The sequence below is a fragment of the Lycorma delicatula genome, chromosome 6, assembly GCF_047948215.1.
Source record: "Lycorma delicatula isolate Av1 chromosome 6, ASM4794821v1, whole genome shotgun sequence".
NCBI lineage: Eukaryota > Metazoa > Arthropoda > Insecta > Hemiptera > Fulgoridae > Lycorma > Lycorma delicatula.
Window position 1 is genome coordinate 34,543,476 of NC_134460.1, and position 16,996 is coordinate 34,560,471.

Here is a 16,996-nt window from a genome sequence, read left to right on the forward strand (position 1 = left end):
ACCGGTGTCGGGGCATGCGTTCACACACCCGTCCCCCACCGCACGCGCTCACCCATCATACCATGAGGGTCCTTAATGCTTCATCAGAAGCGCCCCGACCCAGCCACTCTTGTGTGTGGTTGTGCCAAGACATCCTCAGCAGAAATGCTACCTCCCTGTCCCTACACGAAGCCACGCTTCGATCTTGTATTCATTAGATAATACCATAACTTTACTACTTTTTTGGATAATTTTAATCAAGGGCTGGAGATAATAAGCCTATTTTTTTCATCATCTTTCTGCTTGATATCTTCAAAGTGGATTAACCGATTTTTATGACCATCAAGAGGTTAGGGCGATACGGTCACTATGAGTCCCCCGTATATCAAAATCTATAACACACAATTCTATTTGTAATGAGGTAACTTTTAATTGTAAGGGTAATTTTTTTTTCGAATATTTAATAATGGGAATATAAAATATACAAATTTTTACTATTTCAAAGTGATACAGTTATCACAAAATTTCCCATAATGTAATTTATAAAGTATCCCTTTTGCATTTTTATGCAATATGCAAGCTCTTTTTAAAAATAAATAAAAAATCCCTCGAAAAAGATCTTTATATCAGGAGATCTCACAATTATTTCATTTAAATTCTTTTTTTTAAGCTTATCCCAACCTAAGTGTCTTACCTTTTAGATTATTTTTTAATTAATATCACCTAATTCATTTTATGGAAAAGTAAAGGAAATCAATTAATGAATTATCCATAAAAATTGAAGTTTATTTATTTTATTTTACGACATAAAAAAAGACGAAAAAAAGATATTTTATTTTTATTTATTTTACGACATAAAAAAAGACGAAAAAAAGATAACATATTCTCTTCGTTAAGTAGTTCAGTGAAAGAAGCTGATTAAAAGTTGCAAAACATTCAGGGTGCTGTCCTTTACGTTTAACAAAACTTAAAACTGGAAGATATACGAGTACAATAAAATTAAGATGCTAAGTAAACTTTATTCAATTTTAAATAAGAATGTTGTAATATTATTATTACGATTATTCGGCTTTTATGAATATAAAATCAAACACTATTTAGTGCCATAAGTTAATTTTATGAAATAAAATAAATGAAAATATACACGTAATTAATATTGGTGAAAATTGTGGTTTATTGGTTTGGTTGACCAGGTACAGGAAGTAAATTTAACCCAGAATTTCGATAAAAATAAAAATGAACTTTAAAACAGATTTTGGCTCGATTTGACTCCCTTCATCAAATTATATTTCTTATCTTAAAAATTATGCAGTATTAAAAATAAAATGAAAATAAAAAAAATCTGAATGAAAATGTTGGACCCCAATATCGCACTCCATGACGTTTTTATCATTAAGATTATACTGTAGTTGGAGTACAATTGGAAAATAATTAAATATTAATAGTAAATTTATTAAGAGTTAATAAATTTGGATTTTAATTTTTTAAATTAAAAAGGTAAAAAAAAAAAAAAATTTATGTACGAGACCCATTCAGCTCCTTGTTTTTTGGGACTTAAATTTTAATTATTTACTTCATTAAGTTGACCTAATTTGATACAATGTTATTGAACAAGGCTAAAAAAAGATATTTTACTAATAAAATAAATAAATAAATAAAAAGGGGTGCCGTGATGCCCCCTTATCCGATGGGTTGAAAATCAGCTTAGTGCTGGAATGTATGTAGTCAAATTTCAACTATCTTGGTAAATGAGTATATACTGTTTTTGCCAAAACGTTATGGTCTGGTATTCGATATATGAGATAAAACTGTTTAGAAAACTATCAAATATCCTCATCTCTAAGTCCCGTGACTTAAAACTTTGAAATTTTAAATGACTTAGTAATTATTATCACATACCAAAGCTCAATTTTCTAGGACCAAAAAATCAAAAGGCAAATTCTAGGGCAAAAATTGCACCTTTCTCTTTTTTAGTTTTATCCAGAAGTTAAATGCCATAATGTCATATATAAAAATTTCTTGAGGCCTTTTTTAACATATTATGTTAAATCGGACCAGAGATATTAATCAAAATATATCCCAACACACGTATGTACAAACATGCATGATCTTACAGAATTTCTAAAACTTTTTATACGTTTTCCTTCCTTGTACATAGAAGGAAGTATTGTGTTCGCGAAAAATTTCGGTTTTCAGATTTCAACGGAAATATTCATTTTGACCATCCCTGAATCCATTTTAACTAGTTCCGGCGTGACGTTTGTACGTACGTATGCACGCGTATGTATCTCACATAACTAAAAAACGATAGGTCGTAGGATGTTAAAATTTTGGATTTAGGACTGTTGTAACATCTACCTGTGCACTTCCCCTTCTGATTGCAATCAACTGGACCAAAAGTGTCAACAAAAGCCCAATATTCAAAAATTTAGAGTTGGTACTTATTTTCATTGGTTCCAGGGTTATAGCCAAATGAAAGTTTAATTAATAAAATTTGATTCTTATGGTAAGGCACATCGGTTCGTATCAGACATCAACTCCTTTTTTTTAATTTTTTTCTTTTAATTTAAATATATTTATTTTTAATAATTATTAACCTTTCATTGAAAAATATTTTTACGATGAATATTAATTCAATGATAACAAAAAAAATATCAGCAGTTATTAATGAAATAAAATTTTTGTACTTTTCATTGCAAAAAAAAAGTGTTTATATAATTTAATATGCGCACAAGGAAGTTATGTGGTATCCACATCAGATTTTTTTGTATTAGGAATTCTTGGAACGTCGACCAAAACGCTCTATGCTGAAATATTTGCCTGTCACTGTCCTTTCCCTTTCGTTGGAATAGCAATTCAGCAGTAGACGGGACAGTAAAACGAGAGAACAAATCATATGATTTCTTATAGCGGATTCGTTAATGTGAAAATGTTATAATAGCTCAATATGTTTTTAACGTAAAATTTTATTTATTTTTTTCATGATTTAGCGGGATTTTTACAACGACAATTATTCATTCAATTAGAGGGATTCTAGAATTAATCATTCAAGTAGAATTATAGTAACTGAAAATAATTTTTAGGATGTAAAAGATGCTTTTGCCTTAATGAGTAATGATTTACAAACATTATATGATGTTGCTGTTATGACTTAAATTAATTCTTTAATACGGAACTCTTAAAAAAACGTTTTACAAATAATAAAATTGTAATATTTAATTGCGTATTTTACCTTGTAAATAATAGTTATCATTGTTCGTAGGAAAATTATAAAAGTCATAATAAATGTCATAAAGTCATTATCAATATGTCATAATAATTAATATGTAAAATAAATAAAAACATTTTTTAATGGAAAAAATAATTGGAAACAAAATAGAGAATTAATAAATAAATAAAACTAATAATAATGGTAGTAAATAAATAACACATAGTAGTAATAGAACACTAAGTTGGAAAAATGATTCTGGCATGGATTTTAAAATAAAAACAAAAACTACTGTTGAATTATAAAATTACATAGTATGGCAGTCCAAGTCGAAAACTTGAAGTGAGTTTAAAAACTGGAAAGATAATTAAATTAAATTTTTCCATTCGGATTGGTTTTCTCTGGTATCCGCCCTTATAATGGATTTAATAAATTAAGAAATTATCTGAAGAACGATAGAGATAATAATAATTTATATTGGATTATAATTTAATTGTTTTAAATAAATAACAAAAATATTTTATTCCCGACAACTTGTAGAGCTACAGAAATACTTTTTGTGAGATTAGAATTATAAATTAAATATTGCCGTGAAATTATGATGAACAGATATTTTATTACGTTAATTAAAATGTATTATTATTTAGTTGACATAGAGAAGAAAGATAAATCAAGTTGTTTGATCCGTTTTTACATAATAAATCTCTGCAATAAAGGATTCCACAACTTCCTAAAATGACTCTGTCAATCTTATGCAATTTTCTGAAATTTGTTTTCGATATGTTGTATTTAAGCTTGACTCTGCTAACATTTAATCGAGTACAAAATGTTTGCCAATTGTAGTTTGATGTAATTGTATGTTGCCAATTGTAATTGATGTTGAGTCAAATCAACTAACATGAGCAAGTCCTATTAATTGAACTCAAAGATAAAAAATTGTATGTTTGAACCATCCTTACTTTGATTTAAATCAAAGACACCTTTAGACAATAGGTTTTAAACAACATTTAATTACGTAATATATTGTGATACTAAGGAGTTTATATTTTACGTTAAGGATTTTCTTTAATTTTTCTACGCCTTGATTTTATTCTATTTCTTACTTCACGGTATAAGTGAAATTTCTTTTGACGTAAATCTTGTCTAAATTTTAAAAAGTTGATTTACCTGTTTCTTAATAAGCATTTAATTTTATTTTTAGATAATAAAAAATTGATTTAAATTGTTTTTGAATGTTTATTACATGATTTAAATTATTTTATATCTTAAACAAGTTTATACCTTTCATCATCATTTGGTTTTATATACGTACGTTTATTTATTACTTTTGCAAGATGAGTTTTGTAATTAATTATTTATTTTGATTAAACCATAATGATAATAAGAAAAAGTAAAAACTAGGTTGAAACGCGCGGTCCAGTAATATACAAGACAGACAGACGGTCAGGTAAGTGGAGGTGATAAGAGTCGAGCGGTATTGCGTTATGAAAGGACGAGGCCAGAAGCGCAGACCGGCCGGTTTCCCACGGTCTCTAGCACGCACCATCACCGACGACGCCGCAGCCCGCCGCAGCAGTGTGCATACTGTACCCGTGCTCTATCCACTCTACTACAGTCAGTATTCTACCTAGAGCGCTAGAGAAACTACGAGATACGAGCGAGAGGCCAACTTGTATGTTAAAAGATAGGCCACCATCGCCCGCACCCACCCAATCCTTCCTTCATTGAGAACTCACATGTTCCACTTTTAACTTTTTTTTTTTATTAACCGTCTTTTTATATGCTGTGCTTTCACTTATATGAAGTGCTTACAAATGTGTATACTTAAAAATGCATGTCTCTGTACTCAAACGTACACTACTAGTAATGGTATAATGTGATTTATGTTGTACTCTTTTAACTTGGAACTGATTTACTTCGGCGGTTTGTATGCATTCTCTTATATTAACCTTTGCCATTTAAATACTTGCTACCGTAAAAGTTTTATTAGGAGAGCAGTTCTCATCAATTAGGATACTTGATATTCTACTACGATCCTGTGTTGATTCCGACAGATGAATTAATTTGCTGTTATTTGAGTTATAAAACATATAAAATCCCAAGGAAATCTGCTTACAATAAACGGTGTTAGATAAATATATTTTTAAAAACAAATGATGTTTTTTAGGTAATTTATTACATGGAATTGCATTTATGTTTGTTGTCTATTTACGGGCATAATCCCGATGCGATGGCTGGTTTGCCCTCAGCAGTTTTTAAGAGGTTACATAAATCGTACAGTGCTGATTTATGGAATCGCTACTTGCCATTCGCTTTGTATTTTCATAAGGTTAAATTTACTTATTAGTGGACTAGTCACTTATGACCAGCCCGGTTAATTCGTCATCGCAAATCAGCTGATTTCTAAGTCAGAGTTCTAAGGCTCAAATCTTAGAAAAGGCAGTTACTTTAATACGGATTTGTAGATCGTGGATAATGGTGTTCTTTGGTGGTTGGTTTCCAATTAACCTCACATCTCAGGAATGGTCGACCTATGCAAGACTACACTTCATTTACATTCATATATATCATCCTCATTCATCCTATGAAGCAATACCTTACGGTGGTTATGGAGGCTAAACAGAAAAAGAGAGTCGCTTATGGCCTTAATGTAACAAAAGCAATTAATATATTGCCATTATATTTTGGCTCATATCAAGTATTAATCATTGATTTGATTCAAGACATGGTGGGTTTTATTTTTATATGTTAAACGTTTGGGAAAATAGGTACAACAGATTTGACTGAAATTTTACTGTCAATTATTATTCCTGATACTGAATTACTTGTAAAAAATACGCGAATTATTTTAATGAATATTCATCTACCTACTTAACATTTTAAACCAAATTTTTCTTAAGTCTGTTGTAAATTTCAGATTAGTTAACTATGTCTGGGAAACAGTATTGTATTACTTTCACCGCTCACTTATTGTATTTTTTTTTTTCAGCATATTCTCTTGTATGTAATTATCCTATTTATTTAATTACTGAAATAATGTTTTTTTCTAATTTTATTCTGTAATTATTATAATCTTATTTTATTTTGTAATTCAGAAATCTTTAAAAAAAATTATGTCGTAAAATTTATTATAATTTTTTTTTTTTTAATTTCTTTTTTCGGAAATATTTTTTTATGATTTCAAACATTAAAAACGAGAGACAGATTCTTGAAATAGAAAAAAATAATCTGTTGAAATTTTAAAAATTTTGGTATAATTTTAATTATTAAAATACTGAATTAATTGCTTTCAATTAAAAAAATCATTAAAAAAAAAGGGTTTTAAAAAGAGAAAGTAAAGAAAGCAATTAAAAATCATAGAAACATTTTCTTGTAAAGTTTGTATAAAATTATTTTTATTTTACATTCAGTTATTCCGTTCTACAATAATCATTTGTAGAAATGGAGTTACAATTCTGTAACTCCACTCTAAAATACAATAAAACAGTTTCGTTAATGGAAACCGGGGTGTGGTCCACACACGTTCACGACTAACAGTAAAATATTTCAACAGATTTTTCTGCTCTTTGATGTTGTTTTAGTATATATATATATATATATATATAAAACATAAAAAAAATTGTATATATGTTGTCTATATACAACATTTTGGATCATATCAAGTATTAATCATTGGTTTGATTCAAGACTTGGTCGGTTTTTATTTTTATGATGTTGTATATATAAAACATCAAAAAAGTTTAATCAGGATGGAAGTGGAAATATCCTGTTATCTGTAAATTATTTTTATAACTTAATATACAGTTTTTTAGAGGTAGTATTCTAATCTCACTTAGGGCATGAAAATTTTCACCTTGCAAAAATAAAAGTTTCAGGTTGTTTCAGATTTTCGTAACTATTGAGTAAATAACATACAAAGAAACAAACAGATGTATATTGGCATAATAGACAACATGCGCTTCAGATTTGTATTCAAGTACAAAAATATAATTTTCGGATATCAATTTCTATTTATAAATATATAATGGATGTCATAATAAAATTTTTCATACATATAGTGATCTCTGAATATCATCAGTATAGTTCACTATGTAAAAATTAAAAAGTAAAATTTTTAACTTATAAATTAAAATAAACATTAGCTGAAATTTTGTAATTAAAATGTTTTTATAAGAAATTAAACCCATGATATAGGTTTCAACGTCAAAAAGTATTTATTTTTCTGTTCTGAAAGGATGAATGTGTGAAAAGAGCTGACAACGATATTTCTGAACTTTCTCCGGCATTTGCCTAAATCTTACAATTCAATCCTTCTCCCACAAATAAATTCAAAAAAATAATAAATTTGAAAATATTATAAATTTTTAACCATAATTATTTTCATATTTATTTATTAATTTCAGTAAAAATGTTTTTTTTTTTTTTTTTTAATTCTGAAATTATTTAACTAGTAAATAATTAAAAGAATTTTTTTTAAAGATCCCCATCTCTTGAACCCAAGAGACTTTGACCCACCAGCTCCTAAGCTGTATTGATTTTAATATTTCAACATTTAACCGTTGAAAAATTCAAAACCTTGAACGTCTCGGCTACAATTTTTTTTTTAATTTTAGAAGGGAAGGAAGGAGTGTTTTTGATCCTGAATGAGGTTTAAGAGTAAAGGAAATATTTTCACTAGTAGTGGTATAATTTTAAAGAATCTCAGTACTTTTTACTATTTTGAACTTTTGGGCGAAATAGTAATCTTATTTTCCAAAGGTATTAAACCACACTTTCGTTCAATTTTTTAAAATTTATCTTTGCTTTCTAGTGGGGTAGGAGTGGAGAAGATTAAAAAAAAAGGTTTTACAAACTGGTAATTATATTCTAAAATTTTCCCGATAAAACTTTTACCAAAATCTGTTATCTGGAATAAGTAATTCTTGGTTAAGGAGGTATTATCTCACCCGTTTATCGTTTTATCCCTGAACATTTGCTAGGCTTATTATACCACGACTTATCCTATTGTAAAGATAAAATCTTTACAATTATAAATCTATCCTTTTCAGAGGTATTAAGAAAAATATATGCTTATGTGCAAATGTGCTCAAATATCCGTGTATATGTATATATACGTAGTTAATTGTTGTTTTTTTGCGTTTTGTAATTGTTTGATTCAGAGTTCTCAGAATTTTTAAAAGTTAAAAAAAAAACAATTTCATAATAATATATTATCTGGCTAATATATCAAGTTAATAAAAAAACATCTGCAGAAATCAATTAAAAAACTATGTAAAAATAGTAGAACAGCGATGCGGGAAATCTAAATACATTTTATATGTTAAAAAAAAAGGAAAGATAAAACTAGTTTCCCATTTAATTTTTCTTGTTTGTTGGAAAAATATTCCATGTGACGTTATACAAAGAATTATTTAGAGAATGATATATTGGTCTGCAAACTTGGAAATGTAATGGTACCTGACCTTGTAGTAGAATTTCTACCTGCTCTGTTTTACAGGCTATCATTAATCAATCTGGAATTTGTGTGTGTGTTTTTTTTATAATCGTAATAAAAAGCAGTGTTCTACTTTTCCTTAGATCAAATATATATGATTGTAAATGTCATGTAGAAGTTACTTGTTAGTGTTAGTTCGCTTCTTAACAAACTAGTAGTTTTATAAATCATAACTTTGCTATTTAATAAGTCGCCTTGTGTCAGTTAATCAAAGAAATTATTTTGTAATTTACTTTAAATTAGGTTCTTTCATCTTTTTTATAAAAAACAAACGATGATAATTTTCTAAATAGACTGTAAATTTTACATTTTGGAATATTTTTAAATTATAATCTTAATACAGATCTTGTGAGTACGACTTGCGAGAAAAATAGCAATTTCCTATGATATTGCAGATTTAAAATTAGCTGAAATATTTTCCTTTATCTAAAACGTGAAAAAGTATTTTCGTGTATTTTTAAAATGATATTTGTGTAGAATAATGTTTTTTTTATTAATTATTGTGATTATTTATCAAAAACGTTTTATTTGGTCAAATGGTCCGTGTACCACCTGCTCGTTGATTGCCCAATCTTTGGAACCATCCGACAAAACTTAGACCTGGGTTCGGATATGAAATTTCTATTAAACCAGAACAAAGGTATAAAACGTCTGTTGCGGTTCTTCTCCTACAGTGGAATGAAGAATACGATTTAGTGATTTTTGTCTGACTTAGTATTTTATTTTGTATTTATTGTTGCACTTGTCTATGTTTGTTATTTATTGTTCCTATTTCTTTATTGTTTATTTTTGTTCTTTATGATTTTCGTTGTTTTATATAATACTATATGGTAGTGTTACGGTAGTCGCTAATGACTATAATTGTTGATGCAACTATAAATTTAAAAAAAAAGAAGTTTTATTTATTTTCCAAAACATGCAATTTTTGACTTCTGAGTCTTCTATTTAGCCCCATGTATAAAAATGGAAAAAAACAATGATATTTGTAAAATTCAAAATAATTTCAGATTTAAAAAAATTAGCAAATGAAAAATTTGTCTTTTTTTTTTACTGATTTTTTTAACTGTATTGTTTATTTTCTTAGAATTCTTTAAAAATTTCTAAAATATGTTACAGAAAATCAAATAGTTGTTATATATAAAAATTAACGAACTAGAAATTAAACAAAAAAATAATACATTTAATCCTTGAAAAAATGGAAGATAATCAGGATAAATCAAAGCATGTCACATTCGCCATACGAAAGGGTGACTATCCCAGTGTGTACATGGACGGTGTCTTGATCCTACAGACAGAGAGTGTGCGGTACTTAGGACGGCACCTAGATTGGCGTTTGACCTGGAATTGTCACTAAAGGATGAAAAGAAAACAACTGACGCGAAGTATAGGGAACTGCATCGACGGCTACGGAGAAACTCACGCCTCACGTTGTCCAATTACCGATTTACAAAGTTATTCTTTCACCAATTTGGACGTATGGCGTGGAGTTGTGGGGAACAGCAAGTAATAGTAACATAGATATCATACAACGCTTCCAAAACAAAGTAAAGAGAACAATTACAGAGGCACCATGGTTCACACGGAATGATGAAATTCATGAATATCTACAGCTTCCGATGGTTCGTGAGGCTGTGAGATAGCGCAGTGTTAAATACCAACCACGACTTGTAAATCACGTCAACCACTTAGCAATCAACCTGCTTGATAACAGCAGGGACGTCTCAATATTGAAATGCCTTCATGTGCTTCACTTAGGGGCTACTGAATGACAGTTTGATAAATGACAACGCTACATCTATTGATATTATTCTTGTTTACTTTATTTTTTCTTTTTTTTTATGGAATATAAAATGTTGGCAGAAATATTTTTTCTAATGAACTTTAAGATTGAGATTTTCAACATACATTTTATGTATGATCTCGTACCAAAAAATAAACAGTTTTAAGGAAGTACTATTCACTAGATTTTAGATTTTATTTTTTGGAATGTTTTACTGTCGAATATTATTTCGACAGTATTTATGTCAAAATAATTTTTTAAGTATTTAAGAATTTAAAAAATTACTACTATTGAAACTATGTGAAAAAAACATTTAACTTTTGCCATTTTGGTTAGAGTTTTCATTGCCCAACATTTTTTTATGCCAAAACGTTTGCTTTATGATGGCATTTAAGGTGATCTTTCATATCCCTATCCTTTCTATTTTAATTCTTTGAGTTGTCATGTCAAGGGTAATTTCATACTGATAAATCGATTGTTTGAAGATAAAACCATTTGCAAAATTGAATTTTTTTATCTTTTACTGTTGAAAATATATTTAAAGGTTCCAATATTTTTTTATAATTTTTTTAAAATTAAAATTCTGTATATTTAACACACCTATATTTTTTAATTAGTTTTTACTCAGCATGAATTAGAATTACGGAATATTGATTTAATATTATTACCGATTCTGAGATATTCATTTGTCCCAGTAAAGTTTACTTTAAATTAATATAAAAATGATGTAAATTGGAAAATACAATAAAATGCAAATGCGATATAAGTACTTGACCCGTTTTTGGTAAATTATTTACTAGTTTAATATTAGATGTTATACATTATTAAATTATTAAGTTCAATTATAATTATTTCAATTTCTCTTTTTTTTAAATTATTGTTTTTCTATGAGTTGCAATAACGGAATCGATCATAAAAAAAGGAATTTATGTCATGTCTATTAGTCGGAATGATTTTTTTATGATTATTTACTGTTAGTAAAGAGAAAAAGTTGGTTATAACAGAAGGTGACATTGTTTTAAGTATTCTCATTAAATGCACCATGTATAGGTAAATAGATGTATGCAATACTTTTCTAAGAAAACCTTTCAATTATTCGTTTTAAAGTGTAAAGCCTTAATAGTATTCCATTATCGATGTATATTTTAGAAATTGAAATACATTTCATTTAATTTCACGTATTTTGTTGTTGTTATTATGTAACGAATAACAAGAAAGTAAATTAATTGTTTACATGTATTTCAATTTAACTTTATTAAATAAAAAGCTTATACACACACACTTTTTTCTTTTTTAAGTCCTTTTAACTTAATATTACGTATACGCAAATAATTATATATAAAATCCTTGACTAATACTGAGAATAAACCTGTCACAATATTACAAAAACAAATTTGAAAAAACTGTTACAACTGTAATAATTTCTTTAGGCCTTGAAAATTTATTACAAGTGTTACGTTGGATTAATGATATCCGGCTTTGTAAGTAAACTTTTTTCATCTCATAATTATATGAAGAGAAACTAATCAATGGAATTACCTTTAAAGTCTTTGGCTTATTATTGTTACGTGTATTTTTTTATAAATACATTACAAAATCACTTACAGTGAAGCTTTGGAAAAATTATTTATAAGGCAGTTAAATTATTAACGTATGGCACATAATTCTATGTACGAGGGAATCTTTTCTTTATTGAAACATTAATCTAATTACGATTGGCTATATGAAAGACAAACAATTTTTTGAATTGACCGACCGATTGAACAAATTTGTAATGTACTTGCGCTTTTTTTTAAAAATAACCGGAACTCATGAAGAATTGAATTCTGTATAAATGTCCACAGTTTTAAAGGTGTTTTTTTTGCCGACTTTTCGAAGAAAAATACCGGATTAATTTCGGTGGGAGTGGGGATCGGTGAGAGTGGGGAGTGGGCATGGTTGGAGTGGGGATTGAAAATGGATTTTCTTTACGGTCTGAGGTATGAAGAATACAAAATAATCATTTACTTAAAATTGGGTTTATTTCTATGTAAGCTTATGCTCAAAAATCTAAAAAATTATCAGACCAATTTCATTGAAATTTAGATTTTCTGTAGCAATGTATCTGAAGTAATGCGTGTGAAAATTTGATGTTGATTGAATTTTTTTCTCTTTTTCTTCTTCGCCTCCGGGTCGGATCCTGCAGTTAAGTATTACACAGCCGAGGGGAGTGTCCTTTACTCTAACGGGCCTTCACGTCTCGGACCTCCGGTCGGATCTCACTTTGCACCCACCTCAAACCCTCAAAGGGGGATCCACCATGCCCGGCTATGCCGTTCCTGGGTCCCTACTCCGGAAGCCGGGACTCGGTCTTTATGCCAATGCTTCTAACGGGGACACCCCGAGCGGGCCATCCCCGCTGGGACTCAGTCTTTTTCGTTCGGGGGTGCGAGAGTCCCCGTGTCTCATCGCTACCGCCCACTCGTGCAAGCATGTGCGAATGGCAGCTCCGCAGAGTGCTGTCCCGCATTCCCGAGCCCTCCGATCCATCTCCTGAAGAACCTTCGCCACGAACCCTGCAATGTATCAAAACTCTTGGGGCTCCGCAACATGAGCTGTGCGGTCCGGTAATCGCCGAGCAAGCTAGGCGGCATCAGAATATCATGTGTTCTGGGGTAACCGGGTCGCCGTAGTAAGGGCAGTAGGGGCATCCACCCTCCTCCTACCGCACAGGTAGGCGCGGAATGTAGATTGATTAAGTCGTTCTTGAGTTACGCTCAATTTAAGGTTGAAAAAAGTTGATCGTTATATTAACAGAGTAGTGGTGTATTTTTAATACGCGCTTATGCAGCGAGTCAATATGATGAGTGATTTGAAGCATTTTTTAAAAATATTTTTTTATTGTAGTGCTTACGTTACAAAGCACTACAAACTATTTATCAAACTTTTTTTTTTTTTTTTTTTTTTGTAAAATATTAAATTAAAATGAGTTGCTACTTTTTCAAAAGGAAACAAAATAAAATAAAGAAAAGTTTAGTCTTTTTGCCTAGACTGCACAATAGTTTTATTTATTTTTATTGTTATACTATCTTTTTAAAGTTAGAAAGGCATATTTAAATGATTGTGTCATTCGTTTAATGGAGCCGGCTCTGCATATAAATCGATTCGTGGAGTCTTATCTTTCCGGTATTTAAACAAAAAATTACAATCTGCGCTTAGACGTGATTATCTCAACTCCGGTTAGTTAAACAGTCCTTTTAATCTCTTCTAGTATATACATTTTGATAAAACAGAATATTGAATTCAATATTTACTTTAATATATGTTTTTTTTGTGTTGGGTCGAGACTCTCGGGATTTTTAAAAAGTATTTTTAGTTGTTAATAGTTTTCGAGTAGTTTTTCATTGGTATCTAAAAATAGCCAACTAATTTTTATAGATTCATTTGTTTAATTTTTGTATAGAACACAATTTTAATAAATTAAATTACATTAACGAGGACTAATTTATTCTTAGCTTAAATTTACCATTATACTGAGTATCCCGGGAAGTGTTGGTCAAAAATTAAAGGACTGATTCAGGACATAAAAAAATGAACAAAGGAATTTATGTAAAATTTATGCAAAATTTTCTACCTCGCTTCACTTTCTCAGCTATTTTGTGTTTTTTCAATAAATTTTCTATCTTAAGAATTGATTGAGATATTTTAATGAAAATATGTTTTCACTTCCTTCACTAATTAAATTTAAAAAGTCTGATGTCGACACCACATGTCTTCCTTTTACGCCTATTAAATTACATATACACATTTTTTTTTTTATGATAAGTGCATAAAATTTTATTTCATTAATAACTTCTGATATATTTTCGTTTCTTTTTATTGTTATTGAATTATTGTTTAACCTTTTTACAATCAGAGGTTAATAGTTATTAACAAATAATTATGTTTAAATTAACAAAAAAAAAGTTAAAAAAGGAAATGAAATCTGATTTGAACCCAAGTGCCTTTCCATTATAAGATCCAAATATTTAATTAATTAAAATGTTATATGACTATAACTCTGGAACCAATCAAAATAAGTATCACTTATAAAATATTGTTGAAAAGCTCTCAATAATGGTTGGTGGCTTATTACTGCAGTGAAGGAATCCTTTTTTTGGGGGGGATTTTGGGCTTTGTTGGATACTTTTCGTTCAACTGATTGCAATCAAAAGGAGAGGTGCACAACTAGATGTTATAACAATCCTAAATTTCAAAATTCTACGGCTAATCATTTTTGAGTAATGCGAGATACATACGTACGTACAGACGTCACGCCGAAACTAGTCAAAATGGATTCAGGGATGGTCAATATGGATATTTCCTTGGAAATCTGAATACCGATGTTTTTCCCGATCACAATACTTCCTTTACTTCGTACAAAGAAGTAAAATTATTAATAATAATTTCTACTAACAGAACAGCCACAAAGCTCTCAGATTGTTTAATTTTTGGATCCATTTAGACAATTTTAGCCATAACCGATTTGAACAAATAATGGGCTGCTCTCCGTGGCGGAGTGATAACGCCTCAGCCTTTCATCCGGAGGTCCTGAGTTCGAATCCCAGTCAGACATGTAATTTCTCATACGCTACAAAATTCCATTCTCATAGGGCAAAAGACCAAAACAGTCGATTCCCGTCATCTCAAAAAAATAAAAACAAAATGAAGGTGTCATTTTAGTTCACAATAGATGGTTTAATGTTTTATTTAATAAAACAATTATTCGGTGAAATTAATATCTAGGGAGCTATTAATGAAAAATTAAAAAAATGGCCACCATTTTTGAATTTCAAAAGGTTAAATTTTAAACTAGTTGATTTTGTAGATGTTGTCCGGTACAAGTGAATCAAATTTCATTTTTATTCTATTTTTTCCTCCTTTTTTGGTTAAATAAAATCAGAATCTTCCTGTTTTGTAAGCATATTCAGAAATTTGATCTAATTTCTGAGGTTTGAACAATAAAAATTTTAAGAGTACAAATTAAAGGGAATATATTTTATAAAAAAAAAAAAAACAAAAAAAAAACATTTATTTGTAAACATTTATATTGTAAAAATTTCAAAACGGGGGTTCTTTCGTTTCATTTATTCTCTGTGGATGAAGTCTAATAAAAATTTTTCGGAGTGACAGGAATTAAAATAAATAAAATTTAATATAATTTTGATGCAAAATATTATTATAATTTTGATCAAGAATTCCCTTCCGGATAATAAATAAAATTTGGTGTCAGAGGAACAACCGGTAGCTCTGCTAGTGAATAAAGAAAGTGCTCTAAAAGCTCTGATAAAATATTTCCTTGAAAAATCATAACTAATATTTATATTCGATGCGAATAAGAAAGTAAATACCATTAAAATTAAACGTGCCTATAACAAGTTTACAGAATTTTTTTTTATGCATTACTGTAGAACTAAGAAAAAAGTCTTCAGTGTATTACATCATAATTACAGCTACAATTAAGATTCCTTACCATGTTGTATTAGAGCATGTCAATGGAATGTTATGCTTGTTAAATAAAACATATGTAGTTTTTTTTTTTACTGTATAATAAAAGAGTAAAATTTTGGCCGGAATACAAGTAATCAAATATTTATCAGTAGTTTAATCTCAATTTCATTGTAACGTAATAAATACGATTTCTTTCAATAATTTAGTGCAGTTTAAATTTAGTTTTAACACCACTATAATAAATTTACATAATTTATATATATAAACGACTTAACATCACTCCAAATTAAGTTATGCATATACAATGGATTAGAGTCTCAAGGACACATTTGTTAGGAATAATTCGATGGCAAAAAGTAATATATATTTTATAAAATCACATATCTAACTTTTAATAGTTATTAAAATCTAATGATCAGAATAGAGTAAATTTTATTGTTAGAACTTGTTCGTAATCAGATTATTACAATTTTTTTAAAGAAAAATTACTGGTTACTGTAAAAGAAGAAAAATTATTTATTTTTTTCATTTACAAAAAGATCATATCTTTTAAGCATTTTACAGCCAGAAACATTTGTTTTACTGGTTACAAAAATGGAATGAATCCAATTTAAATAAAACCGTAAAATAAGGTGTCTTTCAAATTTTATTTGCATACATAAAAAAAAAAAGAAGTGAAATCATACATATGATTGTATTTAATTTAGATCTACACATTAAACTATAGCGCTTCTATACTAGATATTTTTTGTTTCATATAAAAAAAAAAAAAAAAAATGATTCATTTATTATTTTTAGGTATTATTCCGAGCAAATTGTAATAATAACTGAAATTATTTTAATGATAGGACACACTTCATCGGCCCTGTACTTATTACAAAGAACATATATAAGTATAACAGTGACCACAAATTCACCAAGAAATAAACCCAAAGACGTTAACCACAATATGTTAAAATATCAGCACACTTTAAGAATGTAAATATTGCTAAGTGATACATTCGTAATGGTTGTAAGAGACTTGATATGAATCAAAAGCCACTAACAAAATCGATATAGAATATCA

At 28.8% G+C, this 16,996-nt stretch overlaps 1 protein-coding gene across 1 annotated transcript in view; it reads right to left on the reverse strand.

Annotated features, from left to right (window-relative positions):
- The window catches only part of LOC142326493 (uncharacterized), a 204,428-nt gene that overhangs the window by 19,309 nt on the left and 168,123 nt on the right, over positions 1 to 16,996 (reverse strand). The window lies entirely within an intron of this gene.